This window comes from Thunnus thynnus, chromosome 1 (genome assembly GCF_963924715.1).
Source record: "Thunnus thynnus chromosome 1, fThuThy2.1, whole genome shotgun sequence".
NCBI lineage: Eukaryota > Metazoa > Chordata > Actinopteri > Scombriformes > Scombridae > Thunnus > Thunnus thynnus.
This window is the reverse complement of record NC_089517.1, coordinates 19,413,846-19,429,545: the sequence shown is the minus strand read 5'-3', so window position 1 is coordinate 19,429,545 and position 15,700 is coordinate 19,413,846. Positions and strand designations below refer to the sequence as shown.

General features: G+C 36.8%; 1 protein-coding gene across 14 annotated transcripts in view; it reads left to right on the top strand.

The window, feature by feature from the left end:
- Positions 1–10,237: 10,237 nt before the first annotated feature.
- Positions 10,238–15,700, top strand: part of tead1b (TEA domain family member 1b) — a 56,891-nt gene continuing 51,428 nt past the window's right edge. For 3 of the 14 annotated variants that reach the window (XM_067588853.1, XM_067588836.1, XM_067588861.1), the window contains exons 1-2: positions 10,242–10,623; positions 11,083–11,212. The gene's annotated coding sequence lies outside the window, so the exon portion shown is untranslated. Of the gene's footprint in view, positions 10,624–11,082; positions 11,341–15,700 lie in introns of those variants that run through there. The other 11 variants (XM_067588896.1, XM_067588887.1, XM_067588878.1 and 8 more) reach the window with 7 other exon arrangements.

The following is a 15,700-nucleotide window of genomic DNA, read 5'->3' as shown; positions in this document are numbered from 1 at the left end:
TATGTTGTTTTTGAGCAACAGCAGCATGGCAGAGCATAAAAGTGAGCTAAATCTTCCCAGTTTAATAGCTCTTAGTACAAAAGCTACATTGGATATACAGTACAGTACTGTAGTTAGTAGAATATGTTGTGTGTGTGTGTGTGTGTGTGTGTGTGTGTGTGTGTGTGTGTGTGTGTGTGTGTGTGTGTGTGTGTGTGAATATAGCAGCAGCTGGAACTGTCTGTAGAACAGATTCAAGCTTTACTCTATCCTTCTAATTGAAAGGGACACAGTTTCACATTGCAACGGGTACTAAAAGTAAAATGTATTAAATAGATGTAGCTTTCATTATGCATAATGTCAGGCAGAATGCTGTTTGATACAGTGTACCATTTCAATTTTTAGACTAAAGTAATCCCAAACAGATGTCTCCTCATGAGGTGAGTTATTACTCTATGTCATGAGCTGTGGCATTTGTAAAAACTAACCAATTAGATGCAATATCAGCACATTAAGTGCAGCACATTTAAAATTAGATAAGGTATAAACATAAAATAATGAAAGCAATGCAAAGTAAAATGAAGTAACAGGGTCAATTTTACAGAATGTAAAAAGACATTTTGACATTTTAGTCAAGAAGAAACTGATTACTGATATTTGGATGAAAAACTCTACAAGAACATGTTGGCAGTACAACAGTGTATTTTCGGATGCCCCCATGGCTTATCATTGGGTTGAAACACTGACCATAGACTACAACTTTCTCTCCTTCGTTCCCTGTCATCTCTCTACTGTATAATAAAAAATCCAATAAACAATTTTTAAAAGTGTATTTTTTTCCACTAAGTTGCCTCATATTCCACAAGTGCCACAGTGATGGAATATTGAATATCGGCTGCAGTGAACCAATCACTATTGGATATTTCTGCACTGCATGCAGCAGTAATTTTTGTTCATTAGACCTGTTGGTCAACTACAGAATACCTTATATTTAATGGAGTCCTGTTTAATGACCAGAGTGGTGGCTGTGCTACATACATTTATTACATCTTGCTTATAATAAACCATTATGGAAAGCATGGCACCCTGCCGATGGCTTTTATATCTGTTAAGGCAATTATAGCTCACTAGAATCCAGTTTATTAGTTGTTGCTTTGATTTGAATGCCGTATTTTTGTTCATATTCAAGCCTTGAAGGAATGGTCACTCAATATTTCCAGAGTGGACGGCTCACTATGTTGCCTGTTTATTTATTTTACAACAAACTTGTTAACCTGGTACAAGCACAGTATGGGTTACCATGGTGATCAAAGTGATGCAGCTTTGTGAAACTGGGAAGCTTCAAAGTTAACTCACTTTTGAACTTTATGTTCAAATGTATGTTTACTGTGCTCCTTACTGTCTGATTGATGAAGCACAATAAAAAAAGTTAACCCTTACATACTGTTCATATCCTGACCCTTCACAGTATCCCCTCATAATTAGTCTCTATTCCAAACTTTTGAATCACAAATCTATTTTTCATTCATAAATACCTCATCATCCATTAAAAAAATGGGTGATCAATCCTTAATGAAGCTTTCAGAGAGCAGAGAAAGTGTATTCTTTAGGTTTTACACTATTTGTAAATAAAGAAAAACGATAACCCTACATTATGGTTACATAAAACAAGATAATATAAAGGCCATAATGATTTCAATGAATTTCTACTGAATGTAAGGAATGCAACATCAGTTTTGAAAGCAATTTTTGAATAAAAACTGGTCTAATTTATCATTCTCAAATGTAAAAATTGGTCCGTTTGACTTGAACAGTATGTAATGGTTAAGTTCCAATAAGTTCACTTAGTGGGATACTGTAAATTTCAGAAGCTGCGTAGATCACCATGGTGACACAGGCTGTGTGGCTAACCTGTTCCACAGCAGAAAAGCTGAATTCACGTTAAACGACAACTGTGGTCACAGACCTATAAAATCACTTTATCTTCCAGAAAAGTTTTGCACCAAATGCTCACTAAAACTGGCAGATAATTAGCTGACTATAGTTATTTGTACTGATTTAAATTTTCTGTTGCATATTAATTGTACATTGGACATTTTTTCATAGGATAATAATCTTTTTAATCCAAAAAAAGAAGATAATCTGCTCACTTGAAGCACTGTATATGTGAAGTGCAGACCAAAATAAATAAATAAAGTTTAGAGTATATAAATGTTTAACTTTGACACTTCTTACAATGATCTGTGGGCCTACTTATGTTTTGTAATGGTTTGTTCTTCATGAGAAAACCACACTTAGCAACTTGAGCTTCACATTTTCTATAATTTACTGTACACAAGTTTCTTATCAAAATAGTTGTCTCTTGGCTACATGAAACATAGTGTTTTACAGTCTATTGGCTTTTACAATTTTAGTTAAGCAATGATTTTCCTTTTTCCTTTTGTGTGTATTTTCAAAATCCTACATCTTACCCTGACATTCATATTGCACAGAGTTAAAAATGGGTGTGGGCTGTTAGCTTTTGAGTATTAGTACCTTTCTCTTTTGGAAATAATGTTGATATTACTTGTTTGTACTTGATTGCTGCATGCATCATAAAGAATCTAATGTCTTGCAACACGAGGACAACAGGAAGATCCTTGTAATTATTAATAATTATTAAAGCTTTTGTGGCCCCTACATAAACAAAAGCATTAAAGATGGTGTAGGAAAACATGCAGAATACAAGGAATATGTGTGTTTTGAGATTAGTGCAGCAAATTGAGCAAATTTCTGATCTGCCACAAGGGGGCATTTCCAAACAACCTGGTTTGAGACAGTTCAACAATTAATAACTTTTTATTAAATTATGCCAAAATGATGAGGCACATATTAAATGTGCAACATACAGAAAATTCAGACCAGAGTTGTTTATTTTATTTGTGGTTTAAACACATTTCAAACTGAATCACACTAACTAAAACTTTTAAAATATATACTCAATATACAAAAAACAAACACATGAGCACTTATACACAAAGTGTATGAAATAATCAGAAGCTTTGGTAAATGGGATGTGGGCTCCCCCAATCCTATTCATTTAGCTAGTAAGTGGCCCTCACTAGTCCTTCTCTTATCTCTGAATAAAGCAAATCAGTGTGGCTGACTGTCAAAGCAGAGAGCCAGGGAAGCACCTGGCCTTACACGGCTATCTGATTAGAGGAGGTTGCAGGCCAGGCTGGACCAGAGCAGGCAGTGGCAGCGGCAGGGCAGATCTGGAGTAAAATGAACTAAACCAGGCTAATTCTATTGCACCACGGCCTCCCTTAGAGGCTGTGAGCAGCAGGTTCAAATCAAAGCAATACCATAGCACAGACCAACAGTCTCTTATCAACCCTGGAGTCACAAATGAGGACTTAAGCGCTTGAGAAACTATAGCTTCACCGGCTTGGAACAGCTGATTTGTGTTCTCTGAAGCATGTATTTAATGATTAAACTGTTATTATCTATGTGGTGTCCCAAATAGGTTTATGAAAAAGAGTCCTCTGACATATTTTTATCTCAGTTGAAAAACACATGAATGTTGAGAGCGACACAGCAGAGTGAAGGCATTAGTGAGCACAAAAAGATAAGGATTACAAAAAGGTTTGGAGTGTCTTCTGCTTTTATCTATTTGAAGTTTTTCAGGAAGAATGATTTTCAGATTTCAAGACAAAATGAAAGGAAGGTCCAAACAAGATGGACCACATATACATATATTGTTCATACAGCATAGAGATGCTTGCACCTCCTTTGGGTCGTCACAATGAAAAATGTGCAAAAGTGTAAAGAAGAATCTTGGTTGGCAAAAAGAATTAGATTCAAAATTAGTGTAATGTACAGCATGCTGCCATCATTTACACATCTTGTTTAATGCACAGGTTGCTATGGTTGACACATTTGGATGCCAAAAGTGCCTGGAAGCAGTAATTAAAAGCATGTGAACTAAAGTCAGTTCTTTATTTCTTTACTCGTAATAATTTACAAATTTTACTGTGAATAGAAAAACAAAGTATTGAAAACTAATCTAAACCTTTGCAGGTTCATGGTGAAGAATGGTGGGAAATATAAGGAGATACAGTATTTACTGCAGGCTGTCATTACTTGAGAAAGCACCATCCTAAGTCATGACCTGTTGGGCCCATTATACACATTATTTATAGTAAGGATACTATTAAGAAATCTAATTGGTACAGGGGCACCTGAAAACAGCAGCCTGCCGTGCAAACAGAAATGGTTTATAATTACAGTGTTATTCCTGAACAACTATGAGACTGTTTAAAAGCAGGGTCAGGCCCATTAGCCAGTTTTTGTTCAGTTTTGGGGGAAAAAATTGACCATTTGTGGGCAAAGTGTACACATAGTGCAATATAAGTGCAGTGCTGGTGAGTGCAGGTCTGAGTAATGCAGACGTAAAATCTGGGCTTTGACTTGCTCTGGTGGGAAGAACTGGCACCAGCCAAAAATGTGTTTACAGCCATATCATATTTGTCATTTTTCAGCTGCATATTAATGACATTATACGCCCATCAGAAACGGTTTCATAAAAACAGACTGGATGATATTTTCTTTCTTTCTTTCTTTCTTTCTTTCTTTCTTTCTTCTTTCTTTCTTTCTTTCTTTCTTTCTTTCTTTCTTTCTTTCTTTCTTTCTTTCTTTCTTTTATAAAAGAAAAGGTTCTGTAATAGCCTACTGTGCATGAAGACAAGTCCTTTGATTGGTCACTCCTATAATGGATTACCAATTGGACAGTCCCCCAGGGGCCCTTGAACTCCAGGGGCCTCGACAGTTCCAGGTTTACTGTGTGCCAACTGGTTTTTGCTAATTTAATTTAAAATGTGTTTGAGAATTATCATCACTATAGCACAATGTTGACTGACTAGATATTGGCCTTAAAGTGGGCTCTGCTTTATCAGAATTAGACTTTATTCACCAAGTATATGTGTACAAGGAATTTGTTTTGGTGCAGGTGTCAGAACAGCAAAAATGAAGAATCAGGATTGCAATAAGATAAAAAAAAGAAGGATTATATACCTAAAGAACAGAAATATAAAAAAAACCCATAGTGAAACAATTGTAAACATTTATAGACGGCATATGATAATATGCAAACACTTTGTAAGTTTTGGAGGGAAGTTAGGTTTTGTGTGATAGGTCATATGTACATGATATGCAAAGATGCAATAATATAATGTAATGTTGACAAATGAGTCCAGTACAATGAGCATAGAGATAAAAACACAGTGCAAGCATTCATAGAGTGCAACAGTAATTTGTTATTATGACTTGAAGGAGTCCCTGTGTTAAAATCTAGTTTTAAGACCCTCATTAATTCAGTTTGGTATTCAGTTATGTCATCACAACTTGTTTGCATACAAATGACAGCTAAAATGTTATTTACAATAACAAACATATGTTGTTGTCAACAGGACACTACTCAACACCGAAGATGCTTGATTTATTCAAAATAAACATCCTAAAATGATAAATAAATAATGAAATAACTTACACACAGTAGCACAGGTAATATGTTATAGGTAATTTAATATGTAGGTAATATGGTTTCATTGTACTCAAGTGACGCAGTATATTTTGCTTTTAAATGTTCAGTAAAAACAAATAAGAAAAGGACTTTTCTTGTGCAGACTGGCAGATATGTGTGTATTTATAGACGTGTGGACCTGAACCACCTGTCTCTAATAAGTGGAGCATGCATTTGAACATGTGACGCTCCCGCTTTTTCGTTTATTCTCTGCTGACACATTTATCTGTCTTGTCTCATTTGCTACCTATACAGCTTATATGACTGCACCACTCATGTGGCCACACCCTGTTACACAACAGTTGAGCGATTGTGAATGAACAGGGTTGTCACAGAGTGAGCAGTTCAGTGACTTTGAACAGTGGTTTTCTCCAGGAATGATGCAATATGACAGCTGCACAAGATAAGAACATCAGAAATAATATATCCATAATGTAGTTGTAATCATTTGGCTATGTCATCTACAAAATACTGTCTCCTCTGGGTGCTCTGACCCTGAAGTTTTCTCATATGAGGGAATTTTCTAAATTTTGACACACGTGTGAAGCTCTGCTATGAATGAATTGAGATATTTCACAGCTTAGTATTTACACAGACCCACTGGAGACCTTTCAGGATATTCAAATCTTGTGGTCAACATGTAGCTTTCAAACACTGTCAGCTGATGAATAACCACTATTACAGCTGAGGTACTGTTGTTACATACTGCTGCAGAAAAAAGACAGGCTCTCTCTCACTTTAGAGGTCTTAGATACAGCTGCCTATTGATGATTAATAATTTGTTTTTGAGGGAACGGCCAACACCCAGGAGAATAGAGACGGTCATATAACAACAACTGCTAAGATAAGTGGCTACTAAGCTATACCAGGAAGTACATATCCAACAGACTGTACTAAAAAGTCAGACAGTAAAATGAACACAGTGACATGAAAATGTATTGACAGACAATCCTGTATGAAGAGCATTTAAATCACACACCTCCCCGTGCTTCTCTCCCAGCCAAACGTGCACAGACAGGTGTTAAAAGGTGCTGATGGATGTCCTCAGAGGGGCAGTCGTTCATCTTCATAGATCCCTTTCTTTTGAAGGATTGGTGTCAAAACACTGGCTTCTAATGGATGACTTGTTCAGACAGGACTGCAGTTGTGTCTTTGACTGGGATTTCTGTCTATAACTGTTTGAACTCTCACTTGTAAATCTGCCCGACTCTACCTTTCTACAAATTCTCTGAATCTGTGTACATTTTGAGCACGTAGTAGTAGTAAATACGTAGTAAAATATGATAACACCTATTTCTTTCAGGTATGACGTGGCAGGTGAGACCTAAAATTAACTAACTTTTTGTTTACAGATTAGAGTTTTAATAGATTTTAAAATGACATATAAGATAAAATTTGCCATTAATCCATAGCATGGCACATAATAAATATATCATAGTGCTGAAGAGAGGGGCTTATTAGAGAAAAACAAAAATTAATGCACTTTTAAGAATCTATGATTGGTTTATATGCTGACAATTATACCCAGTTGGAGTTTGTTTATACTCGTGACTATAAAATGACTCTTTACTTTTAGTTTCTCCACACCCAATCTGCGTGTAGGCCTGCTCTCAACGCTCCACTCCTCTCCTGTTTGAATTTGGCCCGTCAGCTGCTGCCTTTAAGTGCTGTCAGAAATATTACATTCCTGAATTGAGTGCATACGCTTATGAAGAAGTGAACGTGATCGGAAAATAAAGAATTCCCTTTTTCATACTGAAGAAGTGACTTTGTGGAAGGTATCTTGAGGGAAAATGACAGACGACAGAAGAACCATGTCAGCAACGTGTTTGGTATTCTTTAGGAATTTAAATGAAACGTTAATCTTTTTTCATCAGCAACAGGTCATATGGAAGTTATCATATATACCAGTTTAAAACTTTAAGTACAGTTCTTCTCAACATTCAAGTGGTAATCATGACTGGGAGTCTTGTAATCTACCTTCATTATATACAAGTTGGTAATACACAATGTTTAGCAAATAGATTGAGAAGCCTTAAGTCTGCCAAAGCTCATTATTCAGTGTAACTGTAGTTTGAAGCTAATTTGTTAAATGCACACTTTTCTTTTAACCACACATGACCGACTCTGCCCATATCATACAACTGTGTATCTCAGTGGTAGAAAATTCATGTAGTGTGTAAATTATGTTCATAATTGGTAAGAATGTCTAGAGGTGGCATGAACACTAATGTAGCCACGGCAATCCTTCAAATTACCACTTTCCATCACACATGATGCAAATGCAGCAATAGTATGTTATTTAGAAAATAAAACTGGTTGGTCTGTGATAAAAAGAGCCAGTGAAATGTGTTGTTGCAACATGTGAAATTCACATGTCAAAAACCCACATGTCCCAGTATCATGTGAGTTTTCTTTTACTGGGAAATGTTCCAAAACTACATGTGCCAATATAAATTAATTACATGTGAAATATTTTAAACTCACATGTGCCTATATGTGAATTTATCACATATGATAAATTGTTGACTTTTTATGTCTTTATGTTGTGCTTTTATGGTACATCTTTATAAATTACCTTTGATGTATTTGTTATTTTTTGTGTCATATTATAAATATCTCAGATCAGATTTTAAAGGTCGCTTCCAGACATAAAAATGCACTGCTTGGCTTAATAATTTGTGTCAAATATGTTTTCCCAAAAAAAGACATTCACTTTCCCCATTAATTCTTAAAATGACTTCTGCTCCTTCTATTTATAAAAAATCCAGAATATTTCCATGCAAATATTTTTCAGTTGGACACAAGATGTCTCCTACTTCACTGAGTCATTCCTCTGGTATATGTGCACAGGAGGCCTCAAGTTTCCATATCACTCTTGTGATAAGTTTCATACTGGACCACAGTTGGCTCCAAGCTAGTTGTGATGTCACAAATGATGCTCGCAGGTACTGTCGTATCAGTTCTGCTGGGTCTCTGTTGAAAAAAGTCAAGGCCAAACTTCTCTTTGTTGTTCAAAAATCAGGAGTCAGAGTTTCTGAGCAGCAAAAATGTACTTTAATGCCAGGCAATAAAAGAGAGCAATACAGTGTTCATAATAGACCACCCCATTGCTCTGAGTTTCGCAACTCAGGGCGTTGTCTTATATACCCTAGGGTCAGCATATGTCACGCCTTGTGTCCATCCTCTTCGTACTTGGCCAAACACACCAATATTATTTTTTTTTACGTCACCTGTTGTTGGCCCAAAATCTCTGAAATAGGTTTTGGCCCGAGCTGGTCATATCTAGCATGACGACTTCCATCCAGCTAAGGATCATATTATACCATTATTTTCAGAGCTTCCCCTGGCTCTCTCTCCACTGCAATACTTCTCCTCACACCCCCCTTTTTCTCGCTCCTTTCCCACAGCCACTCTTTTTTTTCCCCTTTTTTTTTGGAAACACTGAGTTTGATACAAACACATGTCAAAGTGAAGTTTAACACACATTTAAAGTGAAGTTTAACACAAACACACCCTCCAGTTTATCCAGTGCATTAAGTGAGATTCTTTTAAAAAATTTTTGTGCCCTTTCATTGATTATATGTGGTCTGAGAGGTTATATATTCATTATAATGACAATTCAACACACCACTACTTATTACTTATGATACTTGTCATAATCATTCTGTGCCATTAGGTTCTTATCCGTTTAGCAACTCATGAGTCTTTATAAAATTACACCACAGTACACATCTTAAACTCATATTTAAGGAGAGCTCCCTCAGCAGATGAATGTAAAAACAGCCCACTAAATTAAAACTCTGCACGTACATCATTCTGCACAGTGAAGTTCCAACATCCAACTGAAGAAACAACACACTTTTGAGTGGAGAACTTTAAAGGATAGGTTCACAATTTTTTTTAGTCTGTCTTAAAACAACAGTCAGGTGTCCATATGAACACTGAAATAAGTTTTCCTTGCTGTAATCATTCCTCCTGTTCATACTGGCTGTTAAAGGATTCCCTTCAAATGTGCTTTCAATGTAAGTGATGGGAGCCAAAATCCGCAGTGTGTCCACACAGTCATTTTATACATAAATGCATTTAAAAGTTTATGTGAAGCTTATATGAGTCTTCAGCAGTCTGAGTTAGTCATATCAAGTGGATATCTGCCACATTTACAGTCTTTTTAGCATCAAATTCCCTCTTTGTGTTTCCATGTTGAGCTGCGGTGAAATTATAGTTATAGTAGAAATTATAGTAACAAAAACAGGGACTTTGGCACTAAAAAGACTGTAACATTGGAAGATATCTACTTGATTTGACTAATTTGGGCAGCTGAAGCTTCATATTAGCTTCAGATAAACTTTTCAATACATTTTTGCAGAAGGAGGACTGTGGATTTCACCACTCATCACTTCTATTGCAAGTGCATTATGAAGGAATCTTCTAATGGCCAGGAAGAACAGGAGGAATGATTATGACGAGAAAAACCTATTTCAATGTTCATATGAGAACCTGACTGTTGTTTTAAGACATGAAAAATAGTGAACCCATCCTTTAAGGAATTTGGTGGAATGTTATGATAATTTTCTATTATTATAATAATAAAAAACACTCTCATTATTAACACTCTCTTGCTTAACTGTGGGGGTAACTGTTGAATTTGGGAGGGGCTTTATCTCTATTGATAACTATACTTATAAATCAATACAGGTGGGGAATTAGGTGCTGAGAGCTGTGAAGTCTGACTTTCGGCGTGTCCCTGAAGGCCACAGTTCCCGGGATGTTTTTTTTTTTTTTTTTTTTTACCCTGCCTGTCCCTGCTGCTGCTGCCTGCTGCCCGCTGCCCAGGCTGGCTGCCGGGCTCGGGATGACGCCACCTCTCGCTCCGCCCCGGCGCAAACTCGCTCTTTGCGTTCATTTCATTCCTCTTCTCATTCCGAGCATTCTTCGCATCTCTGTCAGTGCGCGAAGCGATTCACCTACACCTTCCTGGCTGGCCCAGAAACACCAGAATAACTTGACATAGTATTAAAAATACCCAGTAACATCACATTACCTAAAAAAAGGACATTTTTATATGAGATATCAATAACGAGGTAAGTTTCAATGGTAGTTGCAGGTATTCAAGCTGGTTGTAGACTTCTGTTTGTGGGGGTTTAGTTGACGTCTTTGCAAATGCTGGACAATTTATTAAAAATGCTGGCTTATTATTTATCCCATGGCGTGAAGTAACGTTAGGTCGTCTTGTTTCCATCGCTGAGGTAGATGGCCGATTCTGGTCGCTGCTTTGCAACAGGGTGCTCACTTTGAACACTCGGCTGGTGTAACTAGCCTATGGCTTTGACATAGCGGCGAAAATCTTTGACATTTTTTACATTTTTTGAAAAGAAGCCTGCTCATACGCCCCTATAAAAAGCCTCAGATGCCGTGTGCTCTGTGTCAGAAGCCTCAGAAACTCCCCGCGGGATTGAGGATGAACTAAAAAATATACAGCACGAATAACAATTTTTTGGACAAGATGACGGTTGAAAACGTTGCTGTTTTCCTCTCCGTAGTTGGCTCAGCCGGGAGTTGTTGGGAGATTTCACCGGAGCATTTTCGCACCAGCTCGAAGAAAACACAGCGGAGAGACTTGTTGCTTCAACACGTTGGACGTTGCTTTTTTAATCGTCAGCGAAGTTTTGAGTAAGTATTTCTATTTTTTTTATGTGTGTGTGTGTGTGTTTTGTTTTGTTTCTCACTTCTCCCACCAGGCTGCGAGCTGCTCTCCATGTTGTTACTGTAACTCCAACGGCTGAACTGGAGAGGGAAAGGTTAGCTTAAACTCCTTTTTATTGTTTCATGTTGCGGGGTGGATTAAAGCTCTTCTGTGTCCCCTTTCACGAATAACTTACATCCCAAAAACTACCAGTTTGGCAAAAACAATGTAGTAAACTGCATTTATAAGGGTGCTTGTATTGCTTTGGGTTTTTTAAAAAAAAAACCCCACAATATTAGAAAGCTGAAGTCTTTTGGGTATCGACCCCAGGGGTTTGAGGAGGAAAACTAGCTTAAATTTGTGAGTTTGCCATTGGTTTATAAAACGATAATTGAAGCTATAACACATAATCTAAAAGACAATAAGATGATTGTATGAATTTAGAGCTGCTCAGTGGAGTTTATGGAGCTCCTATTTGCTGTTTCCTTCATTGTTTTTCCTTCCTCTAGTTTGGGAAATGCCTGCTCAGCTAAAAACCCCCCAATCATAGGCCAGCTGTGGCAGCCATCTGTGTGTCACAAAGTTTTACTCCTTACAGTGGTTTCATCCCTATAACTTTTTGTGTGTGTGTGTGTGTGTGTGGACTCTTGGAAAATTGCAAAGGCCAAAAAAGCTTTCATTAGCAACAAGTAAGTTAGCTTGAAAAGTGGGTGTTGCAACAAACATCAGAAAGATCTCCCCTTTGTGCCAGACTTTGCTGTTTCAAGTTGTCAGATTTGGTTTGCTTGGAACAAACAGCCCAGTCAGGTCATGGGGTCACAGTTTACACAGCTCAGATATGCTGCTGTGATTCAATCAGAGTGTCTTAACTTCATTAATTTAGCAGAGGGTTGTAAAAAATGAATCTCACCTCATTCATTCGCACTCTTCACTTGTGCTTTTTCAGTATGTTTTCAAGCTCAGTCAGCTGTCTGGCCACACTTGACATCTCATTGCTTTGATAGTGTTTCATCATCAGTTGTGCAGTACAGGGGAGTAACTAATGTTAAGTGATTTTGCTTCATGAGTTTTAATAAGCTCATGAGAAGAGGTGATGCAACTGGGCAATAGGGTCAAAACAGACTTGCAGAAGCTTTCCCCCACTCCCACTACTACTACAAGTTGTTGGCTGCAGCAACTACAGCGTCCCACCTCTTTAATATTTTTAATGGGAGAGCTGCTGGTTATGGCAATTGTACAAGTTCTCTGCTGTCATGATGTAAAATATGCTTTTTTTTACAGTTAATAACTTGTTTGACATGTTATGAAACTCTGTGCAAAATAAAGAGACAAAAATACACAAGAAAGACACAACGCTTTTCATTTAATTAACGTGGAAAGTGGCTGTTATTATTTCCAGGAAACAGTTTGAATTCAGTCAGGCGTAACCGCAGACATGTCACACTGTAAATCTGCTTGCCGGGAAGAAGAAAAAAAAATTAGGGGTAGAAATAGATGCTTTGTTTTCAGCTTATGCAACCAGTGGACCTGTTGGACGGGAGCCTGCATAACATTTGTGCAAGAATAGGATGTTGTCTTTCTTTGGCCATACAAGACTTTACTTTTGAAACTAGGAGTTCCAAAACACCCGCTATGTTTTGAAGCAGCTTAAAGCAGAGCAATATACATTACCTGAAGTTTGTTAAGAGACTAAGATGACATAAGAAGAAGACTTGTTTACAGATATGATTACACTTCTATCTTTTACCCTATCTTTATCTCTTTATATTATTATTAGTCTATATTTTATATATATAATTTGGAATTACTCCTGGGGAAAAAAGTAACACAATTGTTTGAATTGACTTATGAAATGAGCTGTGAAAATGATTTTGTTATTATGTACACAAGTGAAATTAAAGCAGATCCTGATAAACACCAGAACAAGAGAGGATTTTGCTATTGTGTGTGTGTGTGTGTGTGTGTGTGTGTGTGTGTATGTGTATACATACATACATACACACATACATATATATGTATATACGTATATATATATGTATATATATATATATATATATATATATGTATATATATATATATATATACTCTCATAGGCTACATAGATAATGTTTTGTCAGGTTTTATTCTTTTACGCTGTCTTGTCGAGGTCTGTCTTGAGAGCAGGAGTGTAGTGAATATAGTCTCTCTCTTTGAAGTGTGGACAGAATAATGTGCTTTTGTGAGACACTTGGTGGACTGTGTTACTTCTTGGAACAAAGTAAGACACTTTTCTTCTGTTGTCCATACTGAAATTGTTTAAGGGTTTGGCGAATTGCTGGAAACAGTATTTAGGCCAAACTATTGCTCATTTTCTGCATCATAAGGAAACAAAGATTTGATTTCACCTGCCATTAATGGGTTTTTTGTGAGCCTGGCATCATGTGTATATCAATCTTCTTACCATATTGATTTCTTTGCATTTAAAATTCTTTAAATCCCTTGTGGTGTCGGTGCAGTGAAGTTAATTAATTTGTGCAATGACAGAGTATGACCATGTTTACTTGATCACTTGGAGATTTACTTACCAGATGTATAATGTAGTGTAATGTAGGGATAAAGGCTGAAACCCATATATATTTTGGAACATATAACCACACTTACCTGGACTCATAATGATACTATGATACTATTATGAGCGTAAATCTTAGAATAATGTGTCTTAATACCAAAGAGGGAACCCAAACCCTTTACCCATTCATATTAAGATAATTAGTTTTAATTTTAACCTCTGTGGACACCTCCTGACCATTTTGATTCACAGCACGTCAGGAGATACAGTCTGTGTGAGTCTAAATGAGAATATGAGAATACCATAAATGAGAAGCATCTGTGTACTCGGTGCTCCATGCAACAGGTGCAATAGAGCAGTGATGTATTTCTTTTCTCATGAATTTTGAAAAATGGCATTTTAATTCCACTAGTATTAGTTTGAAATAGATTATTTCTGAGTCCTGCTTGAGTTTTAATTTTAACAAATCTTTAAGCTTGCAGGTTTGCAGGCCTTAAGGTGTTGGTGATATGTAGATATAAATTTTATACAAAGTTAATCATTAAATAGTCAAAAATTGCATTTAAGGAAATGGCATTTAAGGAAGTGATGTGTGGCAGGGGTAAATTAAGGTTTACAATAGATTGGTTGAACTGTAATATTGAGCAGTATTTTTTTTTAGCACCAAAATGTAATTATAATTTTAGCTGTCGCCTTTTTGTTTGTCATTGTTGCTTGTGTGCTCAGAAGAAGAGATATGTTATACAGATTAAATAGAAAACATGCCTAATAGATAGATGTAGTCAATGCTCAGATTAATTTTATTGCTGTCAACAGCTAAAAGCATTGGTAGTTTACTGTGTTTACGTTGTTTCTGGACAGGAGTCCATACAGTAGATTTATAGGCAGAAAACCGATGTTAGAGACTACATGTACATGCATCAAGGCATATTTTCTATTTGTTGTAAGGGCCAGTGACATTCCTCATGGGAATGTGAACACATTATGTGTCCCACATTTTAATTGAAATGATAATATGCAGTATTATTTTTTGTTATGAAAATTCAGTGCTAGAAAAAGATCTGTGATCTGTAATTGAATCTGGACACAGAGTCATTAATTGTGTAATTAGATGTGATGTGTGGCAGGGGTAGAATCACATCAAAACATCAGTGTTCACCACGGTCAAAGCACGTTTTTTAAAAAGAGGACACTCCCGCAGACTTCCAGACTGTGTGTGCCCTGAGGTAAACCCTGGTCTAGAAAGGGAATTTTAGAGTATGCGCTGCTGCTCAGCAGTTTGAGCAGGGCCCATTGAGGCCAGTGGAGAGTGCCACCAAAAAGGAAAAGCTGGCTCAAAGCCACTGACGTCATCTAAGTAAATCTGCTTCAGTACTGCAGCCATAAAATGACTGCCAGCTACCGAATGCACTTTGGCCCTGTCAACCACCTTGGTTAGTGCAACACAGTTCTTTTTTTTTTCCTCCTCATGCATACATACTTATAGAAGCCAGGCTATGTTTAAGTCTACTCCCACTTTCCTTGAGTAATATCAGATTTTGCCTATTCACTCAAAAGGAACAACTGATGTTTGAGCCTTTCCAGTTTTACACAAAGCACCCAATGATTGAGCCTCTACTGACCCTTTGAAGTCATACCACTTTAATAATACAGCCTTATAATCTTTACCACATGGAAATCTCAGTCATTTGTGCTGGGAAAAAGAACACTTAGACAACTTAATGCCTTAACCACTCATTATTGAAGTGTAGTTCCTCAAACGTTATTAGGACGCTGGGACATCATCTTCCTTTTTGCTGCATATTCTTATTTGTATAAAAAAGACAAATAAATGAGCTGCCTCAGACGCAGATGAAAAGCAATATATACTCCCATGAATCATTAGATGAGTCAGTTTTTGAAACCACTATAAACATTTTGAGTTCTT